General features: G+C 37.3%; 1 pseudogene; it reads left to right on the top strand.

The window, feature by feature from the left end:
- LOC107711820 (aminopeptidase O-like) overlaps nt 1–16,984 on the top strand; it is a 76,518-nt pseudogene that overhangs the window by 10,849 nt on the left and 48,685 nt on the right.

The raw sequence follows: 16,984 nt of genomic DNA, 5'->3' as shown, positions 1-16,984 counted from the left end.
TAGTGTTCTGTGCTCGTCTGTGCAGCCAAAGACAGAACAGTTAGCATGTTTTGCTCAAACTTTCGCCATGGCATTAGAGCTGGTACACCGTTGTCGCTTGCGAAATCAAAATGACCGTGCCTTGAGTGGAAGTTTACAGATTAAGGGGCCGTAATATTATAATGAGATCCCTTTGCCACCGTCACCAAGGGAGCAAAATCAGAAGCGCTTGTTTTCTCAGAAGCTTGCAGAAAAAGGCTTACCAAAACAAAGTGATTGGGTTCATCTTTTTCACGTTTCCTTGGTTGGTAGATGCACCGGGGACCTGATTATAGCACTTAAAACCTGGAAAAGTCCGATTTTCATGATATGTCACCTTTAATGTATTTATGTACTTTATTTACCAGTGTTTTTTTTGCTGCTGACCGTCATTGACCGTCAAGTCACAAATTTACTTTAATTTTCATATTTTTTATTTTTATTCCTGAAAAGAGAGTTTTGAAACTGCACTTTGTGCTTCTTATAGCTGAAATGATGAGCAGTAGAATGGAACTTGGTAGGTAAAGCAGAGGAGACTGAAAAATAAGAGAGATTAATGACATCAGCAAAAACAAACATTTGTATTAAGAAAGCAAATGGTCAAGTTGTCTTTTCGGTGTCCTGCATTCCGCACATGTCAGAAATCTGCATTCTCGACCAATGACTTCATTCATAATATAGCCTTGAGCATTGGAAGGAAGCTCACATAATGGGGCCTCGCACACTGTAAGCTTTGCATAAACATCTGCTGCTGCTTCTCAGTCCGGATGGTCTTCCTGGCGCTGATGAGCGCCTCCAGCTCTGTTTACGCGCACTCATCTGAAACGTTAATGTGGAGCAATCAAGTTAAAATGGTGCCATGAGGCACTCTGTGATAAACATCGTCAGCAATGCGAGCGAGGGTCTATTTTCCAGATTTCCCACTCGTATGGTTGGTAGAACGTCTACATATGGATTGCATTGTTGTGGTGATCTGTAGCAGGCTGTGTTTGCTTCACAGAGTGCATGCTGCAAATCCTGATAGTCTCGCCACAGCAGCGGCCTCTGTGTGTGGGTATTTATTCTCAGGATTTCATGTTTGACGTGTAATCTGCCCTAAAAAGGACTGGCATGCAAAAGGAGCCCCACACGGCCTACAGAGAGAATCACACCTCATTTTGCAGCCCCACAACCTAATCTACAGTCTAGACAGGAATACCACCCATTAAAGCCTGAAAGCCAAGAAGAAAAGGGACTGTGGTAGATCAGTTTTGTTCTGGGAGGTTCTTCCAGGTTTTTCCGTCTATAATAAGCTCATGCAATCAGACTGAGGAGAGTGGGAAATTAAATAAGAGACAAAGAGAAAGAATGAGCACAGCCAGCACATTAGTAGAGCCACTTTGAGAAGACAGGAGGTGATGATAAATATGGCTCTGAATGTCTGAAACAGCACTACCTCATAGACTTCTCATTGGGGGTTGGTCATTGCCTAGTGGTTAATGATCTGGATTCAGGAGTATAAATAGCCATTTGTTGGAGGTTGGTGTCCTTAGTGCATTTTTATTTCACTGTATGATGTAGTTTAAAAGAGTTCATAACTTTTTGGCTTTTCAGAGTCTGAGGTGTGTTGTATACTGATGATAGTTTCATGTCAGTAAGTACATTTTTACATGTGCAGTTGTAATCGTTACAGTGGGTTTTGCTGTCTTAAGTATACATGACAATGCCTTGAAGTATTAAATTCAGATTCAACTCATAAGCCAATTATTTTGATTTGATCGACTATTCATACCGTAAAGGACGATGTTGAGCATCTAGGCCATTTAGTCTGACTTTGCAAAAACCAGACTGTCATAATTTCAGAACAAAGCATATACATGTCATTTTAAAAAGGCAAAGTACTGCTTTTGCCTGACTAAAATTGAACTTTTTAAAGTGCACAGAAGCCCACTTATTGACTCACCAGGTGCCTTTAAGTTTGTTTGGAAGTCTGTTCAAGCAAACTTGAGTTTCATACAAAAAAGGCATAAATATCATAGGCATAGTTGTGTAATAGTGTAGCATGACTAGGTTCATGGGTGTGCAATATTTGATGTAAAACTAATAGGAGTCAAGGTTGAAATTATGTTCTGCTGAAAGTTCCTGGAGGTCAGGAAGGATGTGGGACAGTTATAAGATCTTGCTTCAGCAATACTACAAAAAAGTATTGTACAGTACAGCTGTTGAAGCACATGAAGTAGTCGTTTGTTACATCATCTCATTTGCATGTATGACCACTTTGGCCTTCTGATTTTGTCCCCAATAAGGTCAGTGGAAAGATTAGACTCATCTTAGATCACATGGATTCCCCTTGGACTAAATAACAGGCTAAATGCAAAGTACATTGTGTTAAAATTTGTAAGACTTGCTTTTTTCAGGGAATACATCTTGAATGTACTTTCCCCAATGATAATATATGTTTGTTACATAATTTTGTTAGATATAGTCTTAAAATAAAATGTCGTAAGAAAAGCTATAAAGGGATACTTTCTTCTGTGCAACACAAAAGAAGGCGCTTTTTTCGTGCAGTGAATGTTAATGGGGTCCAATATTATTTTGTATTTCACAGAAGGAAAAAGTCATACAGGTTTGGATCGACATAACTATCTCTTTAAGCAATTTTGCTTCTCAAGTGTATAAATCTTGTTATCTTGCATGTGTAGACATTTTTACCGGAAAAGAAAATGCAATTAGACAGGCTACAAATAAACAGTGAGGCTTAATGTAGATGGGGAATGATTTGTTCCCACTAAGTTTTCCTCCTCCATGACATTCCACGTTGAGAGGAGTATGACGATGATTTTGAAATCTGAACCATTACATTCCACTTTCAGTGTTTCCTCTGGTAATTACAGGGCAGGTGGTGATATCCTGTTCTTTGATGAAAGGACATGATTCCTCTGTCTGTCAGTAAAGATATCTTCCAAGAATTGTTGCAGTGGTTTATTTGTATACAGTACATGTGCTTGCATGTGTGTTGCATCATGTAAAAGAGAAACTGTGTAGTTCAATTTTGGATGAACTTTAATTCACTGCCCACAATATATCTACAATATGTATTTATCCATTCATCCGTCCGTCCATCCATCTGTCTGTCCATCTGGCAAGTTTAGGCAGATCCAGTAATTATTTGTTGTGTCAACCTGGTACCTTGTCAACATGAATTTGTTTCCAGAAAAAAAAAAAAACGTGTTCCCCTTACTCATGGAAGTTGTGTAATGTTAGCCAATCAGGTTAGAGCTTGCCATAATGGGAAACTACTTTCCCGTTTTGTGAGAAATATGCGTCAGACGGTCAGTGAACAGACTCTGGTGCTCCACGTGTGAAAGGGATGTTATGTAGCTGCTGAAGAAATCCCTTTTTCTGGCATTTGGACAGTTTCCACTTTTAAAGAACAAGCTTCTGTTGTTTAACACTTCTCCTTAACAGCGTTGGGCATTTTCTGTCATCTATATCCAGAGACTGGGCTTTTTTCTAAATCCCTTAGCTCTACTTTAGAGAAAACTCTTTGGGCACACAGAATCCTGCTAAAATAACATATTGATGACTTTAGGGAGCCATAACAGTGTGAATGAAAGGCATGCCTGCCACCTTCAACTCAAAAGTCAAGGCCAACCTTTTTTATTGATTTCCTGCTGGTCGCTGTGGTCATTGTGTAAAGAAAACTCTTTCCAGACCCAGGAAAAGTGAATGTTTGGCTGCAAAGGTAAAAAGGCATTCATAAAACTCTCAGATTATTTTATCAGGTTCATTTTGTGAGGGGAAAAAAGCGCTTGCGGCTATCTACAACGGTATGTGTCACATTTGAAAAGCATTATGTGGTCTAATCGAAGCCTTAGGACACAAAAGAAACGGGTTTGTTTTTCCTGACTCATAGGAACTTTGTTTGGAACATGGTCTTGATAACAGCCTATTTGCTGTACGAAACACACAAGGCTATCTGGTTGAAAAGGTCACTCAAGGTAATTTCGCGTGTGGAGGCAAACAATACCATATTTCATCTGGTTTTATGTGCAGTCTGAACGGTTGAAAGAAAGAGCCTTACCTTCCAGTGGACATTTTTTCCAGCTTACAGTATTGTCGTTCAGCACATTTCGTAGTGGAACTTATCACAGTAACATCTGACGACAGTTATACATCTTGTAATTTGCTATTAGCAAATGCACCCAGATTGTTTGGTGAAGGGTGCGGCACGGGTGGCTACTCTGAAATCCACTTGGAAGCAAAAAGGCCTCATTTTGGCTGAGAGCTCCACCTTCTTAACAACAGTCTGTCTACAGGAGAGAAAATCCCACACTTTGATGTTCTTTCAGGGTGGCTGAGTTTTATAACATGTTATAACTAGATCAGAGCTGAAGTCAGAGCTCGAAGTTCTCAGCACCCGCAGTAATGTTATAACCAATGATTTGTTAGTAGACCAAATACAGCCATGATGTTCAATCGTAATCTGTTTTTCAAGTTTCTTCTTAAAATAAATCAGCTGACTGTGATTTCTCGTTTTTTTTAGTCCACACATCGTGTTCCTGTCTCAAAGCGTGTTAACGGGTGAGAGGAATCTCTGTGGGGCGAGATTGTGTCACGAAATCGCCCATTCCTGGTTCGGGCTGGCCATCGGAGCATGGGACTGGACGGAAGAATGGATCAGCGAGGGTTTTGCCACTTATTTAGAGGATGTATTCTGGAGCCACGTTCAGAAGGTATCGCGATAAAGTTGAATCTTTGACTGCTTATGTGCATCCAATCTAAGACTAAGTACATCTTGGGTAATTTCCCATCCATTTTTTTCTTCATGTTGCCTCTTCAACAGCAAAAAGCACCAAAAAAAGAGAAAGAAAATTAAATACAGTGTGTTTACCAAAATTCATTACACACCTATTAAAGCACATGCTGACTGGCCAGAGTATAAAATGAGTTTGAAATTAAATTTTCAGCATTAACTGGAACACTTCACGTCCTGCAATGACTGAGATAGCTAATAATGACTCACAAACTCAAGCTTGTGGAGTGTGATTGTGCTCCACATCAACACAGCTCTTCAGTTCATTCAGAATGTATTTATAATCTGTGTTTGCCGGCTCTGAATTGAAAACTATTGTTGTGCTAATGGAATGTTTCCAATACGTCTTTCAACAAGCAGCATTTAAAGCTGAAGTGTGTAATTTTATTGATGTTTTTAGTGACTTTCTCTTATCCCAGTTTAATATGCAGAGACAGCTATCAGTAGGTCATTCATAGGTTGATTTCCCTGAAGAGTGTAAACGCTGCGGCTCTGTGGCACTATCAAAACATCGCTCAGTTGTTGGAGCATCTTTAACAGCCCGACAACAGCAACACTGGCTCAACCAATGGCATGATTCTGGGGCGAGACTATCTGTTTGTCTGAGCAATGGCTGATGGGGGAGTGTTTGGGGAAGCATGTTAGTTCCATCTGATGACACTAATGGTGCAGAAATTACACACTTCACCTTAAAAGTTATGATGCTATCAAAAGTGCTTTCCTTAATTTGTGTTTAGATTTCATTTACAGATGTTTGCTTTCTTTTGTTCTCTTTTTCTCTGTCTTTCTCAGCTGAGTTGTAGAGAGGTTGAAGAGCAGAGACAGTTAAAGGCTCTGCTGCGCTGAAGGAGACTGAGTGACGAGTTACAGAACTCTGAAGACGAACTGCAGGTATGATTGACAATGTCTCTCACTCACTCTGTCTCGCTTTTTGCTTTCCTTCTCCTCTAACTGCCAGTCTCTCAGTCCAAATACGCTCATTACTCCATCATCTGTACACATAGCAGTCCACAATAGAACCTAAAGTTCACTCTTAAGAGCAGTTTTGGACCTAACACGTCTTAGTTACAAAGTAATCTTACAAATTTAAGTCAGTATCTGCAATTTGTTTACAACAGATTACATTTACTGAGATAATTGCAATCATGCATTTTTTCACACATTTGTGACACTTTAAATTGATCAAAAATGACAGTAAAGACATTTATAGTGTTACAAAAGATTTCCATTTCAAATAAATGCTGTTATTTTAAACTTTCTATTCATCAAATAATCCAAAAAATTAATAAAAAAGCCTAATGGTTTCCACAAAGATATTAAGCAGCACAACTGTTATAAACATTGATAACAGAAGACAGTAATGGCTGCTGAAAATTCAGCTTTGCCATCACAGGAATAAATGATTCCTTTTAAAATGCATTAAATGTTAAATTGTATTCAAAATAGAATACAGTTATTTTAAATTGTAAAAAAAAAAAAAAAAGTATTAAAAAAAGTGTGTATAGATAGATAGATTTTTAGACACCCTTTTCCTGTTCATTCTGTCATATTAATAATTTGTGTGTTTTAGAACAAATTTGTGGTAATATTAATACATTTCAATATTTGATTTTAAACCCAGTGTAAAATCTGGGTCCTAAAGCAAAAGCAGAACTAATGTTCTGTTGGAAACAGTATTGAAAAACTGTATATGCAATCAAATTTTCAGTCACTCTCAGGATAGATTTAAGCAAGAGCTTGAAATAGTTGTGACATTTCAGTCTGCACAGAATAATTTGGAGCATGTTAATGCATAAGTATTATTTGATATAAGATGTAATGTAATGTTCTCATATGAAGAGCACAGAATCACACAAGGTTATGTAGGTTTGAGGTAAGAGTAGATTAACCCGGCTTAACTTTTAACAGTGAGAAAATGAGAGTGTGTGTGTGATAGAATGATAGAGCTTGTCAGGAATTCAGCTGTCACAATACCAGCAGGTTTTGAAGATCCACCTGACAGCATGTGTCTGGCCCTTCCTCCGCTTTGAGGGTCCCACACCCACTATAATGTCAGGGATAAAATGTTCAGACAGTCTGGAAAAATGCCTGTCTTGTGAATAAAACATAGAAATGTCATGTAAACTATTCGGTAAATAATACTATGACAAGGAAAACATGTAATTAAATTCTAGAGCATTTTCAAAGATTGAACTTTTGCAACACCAAGGTCATCTTTGCGTTAAGTATGTTTCCGGTCAAACATTCGGCACAAAAATGTGGTCAAATTTTCACATACGATTTGTCTGATCAGACAATTTTAACAAAAAACAGCAAACAGCATGTAACAGCACAGCAGCGGCTCTGGGCATGTGACCCAAAGCGCAAATCTTATTCATTGCAAATGTGAATTCTTGTGTCAGTATGAACAGAATAACAGCCATTTATTCAAATTAAAATGTGTATTGCAGCAAACTTTTGCACTGAACATCCATCTCGGTGTGAACAGGCTTTAAGTGTTGCTCTCCTTGCATAGATTACCAAGAAACTAATGTTAAAGTTACTGAGTTTTAGTTATAGACTACAAACTGTGCTAGCATTCAGACATTTTTTTTTAACCATTTTTACCACTAGACCTTATTTTACCATGGCTGTAGTTAAACTGACATAAAACATTCATTCAACTGTGGAAAAAGTCACTCAGACATCAACCAAAAAGAGTGGACATAGGGGAGACGTTAGTCACTTTTTTATTATTTTGAAACTTGAGAATATCTGTTTATTTATTTGTTCATCTATGCATCCTTCTGGAAAGGAAGGCTGCCTATTGTGTTCGATGAATACCTTTCACCCTTTTCATTGGGCTGCTGTGGGCACTTCCACAAACACACATGCAAAAGTCTGTGTGACCAGGAAAAATAATGCATGCCTTTTAAAGCAGCTCACCCTTATCACTCTCTCCCATACAGTGAGAGAGAGAGAGAGAGAGGAAGGGAGAAAGAAGTTGCTCTTTATTTTTGGAGGGGAATGTAATCATTAATAATGTACAAGCACAAGTGAGTGTCCCAAATACAGAAAGAAGGTAGCTGTGAAGCCATTTTGACTCTACTAGACCTGTAACTGTATCCTGAGGAGGATCTGAAAACATCAAGTTGACATGATCAGCTAACACATTGTTTGTTGTTGATTTATGTAAATGAGCAGCCGATGTTGATGATGATGATAATGTAATAATTTTAGTTCACATTAATCTTTAATTGAATTAATGTATGTATTTAATTATTAAATAATTATTAATGTAGTTAATGACTATTGAACAATAAAAGTGGTTAATTATAATTAATGTAATAAATTATATTAATTTAATTATTTTTAAATGGTGGACAGTAACATTGGTGAAAAAATTCTGTACACTTCATTGGAGGATAAACTGAGCCATATGCATATGGATATCAAAGAGACTTGAAAGGTGTAACCAAACACTCAGCACACCTTAGCAACCACATAGCAATGCTTTAACTTCATAGCGGCTTTTTGTTCAGGAAAAGTGAAGATTTAGTTCATTGCAGTTTTTCCGAATAAGCTTCACTAGTGGAACTATCAGACAGAAAATATTTTTCTCATCTCCATAGACTAGATCTCCATATATGGGAAGGCATCTGTCCCTTTTCCCAGATCTTACTTTGTTTCTTTGTGGAATTCGACAGCGTAGACCTGCACTGGGGGTACATCCTCATAGAGATAAGGCATTAGAGCATGATCAATCATACTGCTCTTTATCACGATCAAATCCGTGACACAAAGAAACAAACAAAAGCAGGTTATGACGGCTAGAAAAACACTGCACACATATAGCTACACACCCATTTGTCTGCAAGAAAAAAAAAGAGTTGCTGTTGTCTATGTCAGCGGCGCCTGAGTATCGACCACATCTTTACAAGAGCCTTTTATTGGCAAAACCAGTTAATCTCCCAAAGAAGATCAATAGTTTTTAACCGAGGTCGTCATCACACGCATGGCCAGCACTTTTAGTTCACATTAATCTTTAATTGAATTAATGTATGTATTTAATTATTAAATAATTATTAATGTAGTTAATGACTATTGAACAATAAAAGTGGTTAATTATAATTAATGTAATAAATTATATTAATTTAATTATTTTTAAATGGTGGACAGTAACATTGGTGAAAAAATTCTGTACACTTCATTGGAGGATAAACTGAGCCATATGCATATGGATATCAAAGAGACTTGAAAGGTGTAACCAAACACTCAGCACACCTTAGCAACCACATAGCAATGCTTTAACTTCATAGCGGCTTTTTGTTCAGGAAAAGTGAAGATTTAGTTCATTGCAGTTTTTCCGAATAAGCTTCACTAGTGGAACTATCAGACAGAAAATATTTTTCTCATCTCCATAGACTAGATCTCCATATATGGGAAGGCATCTGTCCCTTTTCCCAGATCTTACTTTGTTTCTTTGTGGAATTCGACAGCGTAGACCTGCACTGGGGGTACATCCACATAGAGATAAGGCATTAGAGCATGATCAATCATACTGCTCTTTATCACGATCAAATCCGTGACACAAAGAAACAAACAAAAGCAGGTTATGACGGCTAGAAAAACACTGCACACATATAGCTACACACCCATTTGTCTGCAAGAAAAAAAAAGTAAAAAAAAAAGAGTTGCTGTTGTCTATGTCAGCGGCGCCTGAGTATCGACCACATTTTTACAAGAGCCTTTTATTGGCAAAACCAGTTAATCTCCCAAAGAAGATCAATAGTTTTTAACCGAGGTCGTCATCACACGCAGAGATGGCCAGCACTCAGCGCTCTGTTTGTCTCTCGCAATCTACAGCACCTTTGGCCATAGGAAGGAAACACTCCATTGGACTGAGCCGTGAGGATGAACCCTGTCTGATGCATAAAAATGTCAAAAGTATCCTGAAGATATTTAAATATCTAAATTTGCCATTTCATGTTATGATTCATTGCTAACTATTCAATTTGATTGGCTTCTCTGTGTTTGCGTGTTGCAGATAGACTGTTGGGGATTTAGTGACTCTTTATGGAGGTTACAAAGAGTAGATGACGACAAGTAACAGTCATTGAATCATTCATTCAACCGAATTATTCAAAACACTGATTCATCCAGGAACAAAACCCGGGCTGTGTTCCAAATTGCATAATCTCTGGGTTGGTACTTATTTTGAATAAGTACTTACTTCGTGACCTTTAAAATGTATGATCTATATAGTACAAATGTGTGTAATATAAATGTAATCTGCATTTATATTGTAGGTAAGTATGCATATATGGATGCAGCCAAGTGAGTCACTGAATCATTCATTCAACCGATTTGTTCAAAAACACTGATTTATTCAGGAACTAAATGTGCAGTGGCAATTGTGCTTTGACTTGGTTTAGAACCATTTTCATTTCATTGATGTTTCATTGCAAAAATGCACACAAAGTAACTGGCAACATTATGTCTAATAAAGTAAGATACTCAGTTTGAACCTATTTATTGAACTGTTATGTAAAAACAAATAAGGTAGTGGTAAAAATGCCTTTTGTCTTGTGACTTAACAATCTTACACTAATCTCAGTGTGCACTTACTGTATGCACCGAAGAGCCATAAAAAGGGAGCATTACTGTAATCTATGGTTCTATGCACAGAGAAGCTATCAGGGCTGTAATGGTCTCATGAATGCAATTGTTTCTACACTTAGTAAATTGTTAGGAAGTCTTAATGTATGCTGATGTAAGTGTAAGTGTCCTGTGCAGAGCACTGCAGATGCAGCACTTTGCCTTGCAATACCACAGTCTGATTCATGTGGTGTTTGTGTTTTTGCATATGCTTGTGTATTTGCACACAGGCCCAATAAAGAGAACACAGGGGAAGTGAGCGAGTCTGGTGCATCAGTAGTGAAACATGCCCTAAACCCAGAAAAACCCTTCATGCAGGTGCACTATCTGAAGGTACGTCTGAAAGCTCAAAGCACAGAGTCCTCTGGGACATCTGGAAGATTCTAGTTGTGTAGATTTGCTCTCTCTCTTTTTCTCTCAGGGCTACTTCCTCTTGAAGTTTCTGGCTGATCAGGTTGGCGAGAAGAAGTTCCTGCACTTCTTCAAAGTGTTTGTGGGAAAATTCCATGGGCAGCTCATTCTCTCTCAGGTGAGCTTGTCCTGCACAGGAGATGTCTGTTCATTTAGCCAGAATTCAAATGTTGGACGGCATCTGCATATTTTGGCCAGTGATTCAATCTCACCGTCATTCCATCAGCTTGTGTCAGTGAAAGAATGCAGTCAATGCACCAATTCCCCTAAAGGTGTGATACTTAACTCGATTTGAGACAGAGATTTTTGACACATAGTTAAATCAGCTTTTGGTAAATATAGAAAACAGTTAATAGCTTTTTAGTGGTAACTTCATTAGGAATTACAAAATAATACATAGAATAAATCAGATCTTTTTTTTCACCTCCAGACCTCCATGTGGCAACACTCCTTGGTTCCGCCCGTCCTTGGTTCCTGAAGTATTTTTCCTATTCATTTTTTGCTAAGAATTTTAAAAACCAACTGAACCAAACTAACTACCTACAAGTGAATCACAACATTACAAACTCTTATTTGAAGCGAAATAGAATTAAAAAATCTGATGAAAAGACAAAGGTACAAGGCTGTGTGCTTCATGGCTTTAATAAGTGAAAGATCTACAATCCCGTGAAGTGATGAATGAGTATAAAACTATTGATATAGAGATGAAGGATATACAAATATTTAAGTAGTTTGAGAGTGCAGAGAGACTGAGGGTATCACAGTGGGTCTGTCATTAAAGGTTAATAAGTTATTGTTAATAATCAATTCCCTTATGGGGAAAATAAGTGGGATATTTACTTCCCAAACCCGACATATGCACTCTATTCATTTTAGAGCTTCTTGGAGACTAATGTAGAAATACAGTATGATATTAGCATTTCAGTATTTTTAAACACTGTAGGCTCTGTTTGAAGTTTTGATTTTCACACACTGCTTTCCATTCACACTGTATTCTGTCTCTTGTAGGATTTCCTGCAGATGCTCTTGGACACATTTCCAGCAATGAGCAGGTATGATGGAATGGTATTAACACTGGCTGTCCAAAACACATGCACTTTAGTAGCTCATTGGACTCCTCAGCTGCTCTGCCATTATTAGTGTGGGGAACTTTGAATTGGAGGTATTTAGCTAAGCCAGACCCTGCAGGAATGTTTCTTCTCCAGCTCAACCTCAAACAGTTTTTCCACTGGTTCTTTTGCCTAAACTCACCCATCATTTTATCAAATATTTACTGTAATTTCACTGTCTCATCATTTACGCGTTGACATAATGTTGTCATTAAAACTGCCCAAAGATGTATTATATAGAAGAAATATGAAGAGGCTTCTTTGCCCTTCATAATATTTTTGTGCTTTATGGCCAGTGGGAAGCCTAGAGTAGGTCTGATGTGGGTTTTTTTTCTTGGTGAATGATAAAAAAGCAGTATCCAAACTGCTTGTCGGTTCCTTTAGCTGCTTTTCAGCATGATTTTGAACTGAGCATATAAACCGAGCTATGTCTTGTTAATGTTAGTCATGCTAAAATATTAGGGAAAAAAATCACTGACTGCTCCTAATCAATTCTTTATTAATGACTGTTTGCTTCAAGCAGTATTTATAAATTGAGAAATATGTGGAGTAAGTACCATTTTTTATTTAATTAGTTATTATTTATATTAATGTTAATTATTATTTTTGCTATTTAACTCCATTAATATTTATATTAATATTAAATTTTTTGTTCAGGATTTTAGTTTTTATTGTTGTATCGACAGTCGTGAAATTTCACTGTTATAGTTTCGGCTTCAGAAATATTGGTATCATGGCAAACTGTAAAACAATCAGCTCTCTGCATTCATTCATTCTCTCTACTACCTACGATGTTCATTTTTTCCCCCTTTTTTATCTCTCCTGTTTCATCAGTCGCTCTTTCAGTTTCGTGTAGTCTCCATTTGCTCATTAAGGCCTAGCCACTGGCTGATGATTGATTGAATTACATTAAACTGAAAGGTAAGGGCGTTCAATATTTGTGTCTGCTTCTCAGAAATGTAAACATTCATGGCGGCACAACGCTGGAACAGCAGATTGATGTGGTGAAACAATCACAGATGGGACTCCTTGTGTCAGATCAAAGACAAATCAATGCTTCCATGGCAAACCGTTCTTACTACACCACCTCCCAGTTAAGGAAGTCCGTGGCAGCTTCTGTTAATGTGCACCTGATTTATTTTGGATATCTGTGCTTTACTTTGCTCCTTTTTTTGGTTTCTATTCATTTTCTTTGCAAATTAACAAAGTTTTCTCTTACTGGACTAAAAAACGGACAATGAAATCCCATAACCTTACATTAAAGAGTAAACTGAGCCATATGTACTTTACAGACCAGAATATAGTATAAGCTCGGGGGTGGGCTCAGGCCAGTAACTCAGGCCAGTAAAGAACCACCTAGTAACCACCCAGAACACCCTAGCAACCAAACACAAACATAGCAACATGCTGGAAACCACCCACAACACCTTCATGGAGGAGAAGTTTGCATGGGCAGTGAATATATAGTGCTAGTTCAGAATGCGCTTTCAGTTTCCTTCAAAAATGACCAAGATTTGACTTTAGTTACAGTAACTACACTGACAAAAACAATTGGTGGTCAAAAAAACTGCACTCAGAGCTGGCTAGTAAATTTCACAAATAATTGCAAAGAAACTGCAAGTAACGCATTGAATAAAAAAGACTGAAATAGTATTTTCTTGTAAAACATACCCCAGTAATCTTTGTTTTGTTTATAACTTCGTGAAATCATTTTTACAGTATGGAGTTTATAGCAACCATAATTATTTGTTGAATATGCTAACTATTTATGCTTTCAAAAGCTGTTCTTCCATTTTAAGTGAGTTAGAAGGTATTAATTGCACATATATATCAGTGTGGCTAATCAGAACAGAACAGTTTTTATACTCTTACAGTCTTTACAGGTTCTTTGGATTAGCATTTACGCTTCATTAAATCAATCTCAGTGTGTATTTGCGTATTTGCTTGTAGAATGAGCCTTGCTTTTATTCCGCAACAACACGCCGTGGCATGACAGCGCTGTTATTTAGTAATCACAGTCCAGTGAGCTTAGTGATTTGCTCAGACACTCTGAGATGGAAATTTCCATCCTTTCCTTTGTCATCACTTAAATGTGTTCAACTGTTGTGTCAAAGGGCCACAAGTTTTGGAGACGGGTTATTCCTGTCTGAGACAGTCCATTAGTTGATTATATGTGCTTTGTGTGTGTGTGTGTGTGTGTGTGTGTGTGTGCATGCATGTGTCTGCGCTCTTGCACGTTAACAAGATTGATTTGAAGTGAGTGGTGAATGACTTCAATTACAGCCAGAGAGAAATACTTTGAGAAGAGAATAGAAAAGTAAGTCTGTACTCTATAGTCACAAGGGTTAAGCACCATTCAGAGTTGAATTGAAAATTGCGACTCAGTTCCTGTTGAATTTCGAATGAGGTATCAAGCAGGATTGTAATTGTAATTTTAATGTAAAAAAGTCAAATTACAATGGAATGAAATGTAAAGAAATGTATATAACTGCTGCAAGTATAGTTTTAATGATAGTAAATAAAAGCAATGCCACCTTCAGAAGATTTTAATTTATTATATATATTTATTTTTTTATGAATTTTAGACCATAGTAGAGGAACACTTTTCCCCCAGAATGCTATAATTTAGGCAACATTTTATATACTACTTTATATACTTCTATATATTAAATTTTGATGTCAGTATATAGTTTTTTAGACAATCATCTGGACATTTTTTGAAATGAAAAAATTAAAATTTATTTTGATGACTTAATAGTGTTGAACATAGTTTGGGGAAATAAATGCCAAACCTTACCTGAAATGCCAAAGGTAAGAAGAAGAAAGTCAAAATCTATTTTGAGATGTTTGCTTATTCAAGCCAGATTAAATACTCTGATTATGCAAAAGGAGTAAAAGCAGGCTTGTTACACAACACGTAAAAGATGTATTGTTGCAACCTCACATGCCTGTCAGAATGTAAAACCGTTTTTAGTCCATTTCCTCTTGAGCAATAGAACATAGAGCACATGCATATATCTCTCCTGGACTGACACATGGCATGAATGAAGTAGCTTCCCTCCTGCTTTAAGATCCATTTAAACTCTCAATTATTTCTAAACTGGGCTGCCATGAGCTCTTAAACAATTGATGACTAATATGAAACCGTAAATCTGTGGGGGGTTTTCTGTTTAATGTAGGATTTAGTAATCATTATACAGTTTGAAAGGTGATTCAGTTGTGAAGATATCATGATTCCAGCGAATACTGTGGAGGCTGTGTATATGGAATCTACTCTGTTGAATGAAGATTGGAAGATCTTTTTTACGTTAAGAATTGTGTGTTTTATAATAACCGGTGAAGACCACAAAAGCCTTTCCGTTCATCCATCCTGAGTCTACGTCTCAAAGAAATGCATTCCAACATTCATCTCTCTCCCTTCCAGCACAATTTGTCTCAGTTTTGTGCTTGATTTACACTCATTCGCCAACTAGACTGACCTGCGGTGCTATTTTCATTGACGCCGCCATTAGATATAATGACACGTGGCTGCCAAAATCAGCAGTGGAACAGTTTTACTTTTGGATAAAATACTTGTTTTTTCCCCTGTTTGAAGCCGTTGCTTTGACTTTAAAAATATGATTTTCTCGAATGTTCCTCTAAATAAATAATGACAGGAAATAGTCGAACCCCACAATAAACAATGACAGCCACATACACACACACACGCACACATACAAAAGGGAGGGATGAGATGGGAATGGAGCTTTCTTTTTCATTGTGCTATTTTTAAGACGGCAAACATTTGAGCAAGCATAATAAGTCGCTATATCTGCATTTTTGGGTGGGTTTGAGGCTGGGACAATCTGAATCTCATGACCTCCCTTGACTCTGCTCGCTGTGGGTTGATGCTGAAAGGATATGCTCAGAGCAGCCTACCAAATCCCAATCCTGACGTGTACCTTTTGTAGAGAAAAGCAAAGCAGCTTTCAGGTCATTAGCTGGGATGCGGCTGTATGGCAATAGCTGTGGTTCAAGACATTAGGATTCTCAGAGGCAAATTTAAGCTGGTTTTAGAGAACTAGAGCTTTGTTCCAAAACCTAGCCCTCATCCCATTGCCTACATAGGATGGCGGCTTCTAAGGCAGCATCCTAGATGTCATGAAACCTCATTGGACAGATATGGAAAGCATATAGCAACTTACAAGTAGCACTCCACTCAGCAGACTTGACTTGCAATTGATTTTAATTGAGTTTGATGTTAGCAAGTTGCTAAGCTAACAGCGTAATGCTCTATAAATGCATAGCACACACAAATAATGGGTAAAATAATCAATTTGAAAATATACTGATCTATTTTAATAATAGTTTTAAATATTGAATTAAATATTTTATTTAAAAATGTTTAATCAACATCTCTCCCACTTTCTCCACCATTTTGGATTTGTTTTATATTTAAGGTTTGTAGGTTATTACATTAGATTTTGGTTTTGCCTTCTTTGTGAAGGGTACATGCAGTGCTGCTTTAGAATTTCTTAAAAACAAGGTATCTTAAAAGGATAAAAGGACTTATCTTGTTCCAAACCTGTATGACTTTCTTCCAAAACCAAATTGGACCCCCTTGACTTTCATTGGATGAACAAGAACATTTTTTCAAAATATCTTTTGTGTTTTACAAAAGAAACTCATAAGTTTGGTACGACATGAGGGTGAGTAAATAACTTTGTGTGGACTGTCCCTTTAAGAGACTGCATAAGTTGCCTATATTGGTAACCATCTGCATGTCGGTACTGTTGCCTTAATATACTGCCTATGTAAGCAGCTCGCTAGGTTTTGGAACACAGCATAGCTGCATTCACTTAAATGTCTAATCCACTGCCACCTTAGCGATCAGGTGCAAGTTCATGTCCAGTTATTTTATCACTCAAAAGAGGAACTTTGTGTGTGTGTGTTTGAGAGTGTGTGAGTGTGTATCTTTGTCCAGCTCTTACTGTTTGAGTGTGTGTGTAAGGTTGAATATAACTAGAACACAAAA

Source organism: Sinocyclocheilus rhinocerous, unplaced genomic scaffold, assembly GCF_001515625.1.
Source record: "Sinocyclocheilus rhinocerous isolate Xijiao unplaced genomic scaffold, SAMN03320098_v1.1 scaffold988, whole genome shotgun sequence".
In the NCBI taxonomy this organism is placed as follows: Eukaryota; Metazoa; Chordata; class Actinopteri; order Cypriniformes; family Cyprinidae; genus Sinocyclocheilus; species Sinocyclocheilus rhinocerous.
The sequence above is the reverse complement of the archived record's forward strand: the minus strand, read 5'-3'. Positions and strand labels throughout refer to the sequence as shown.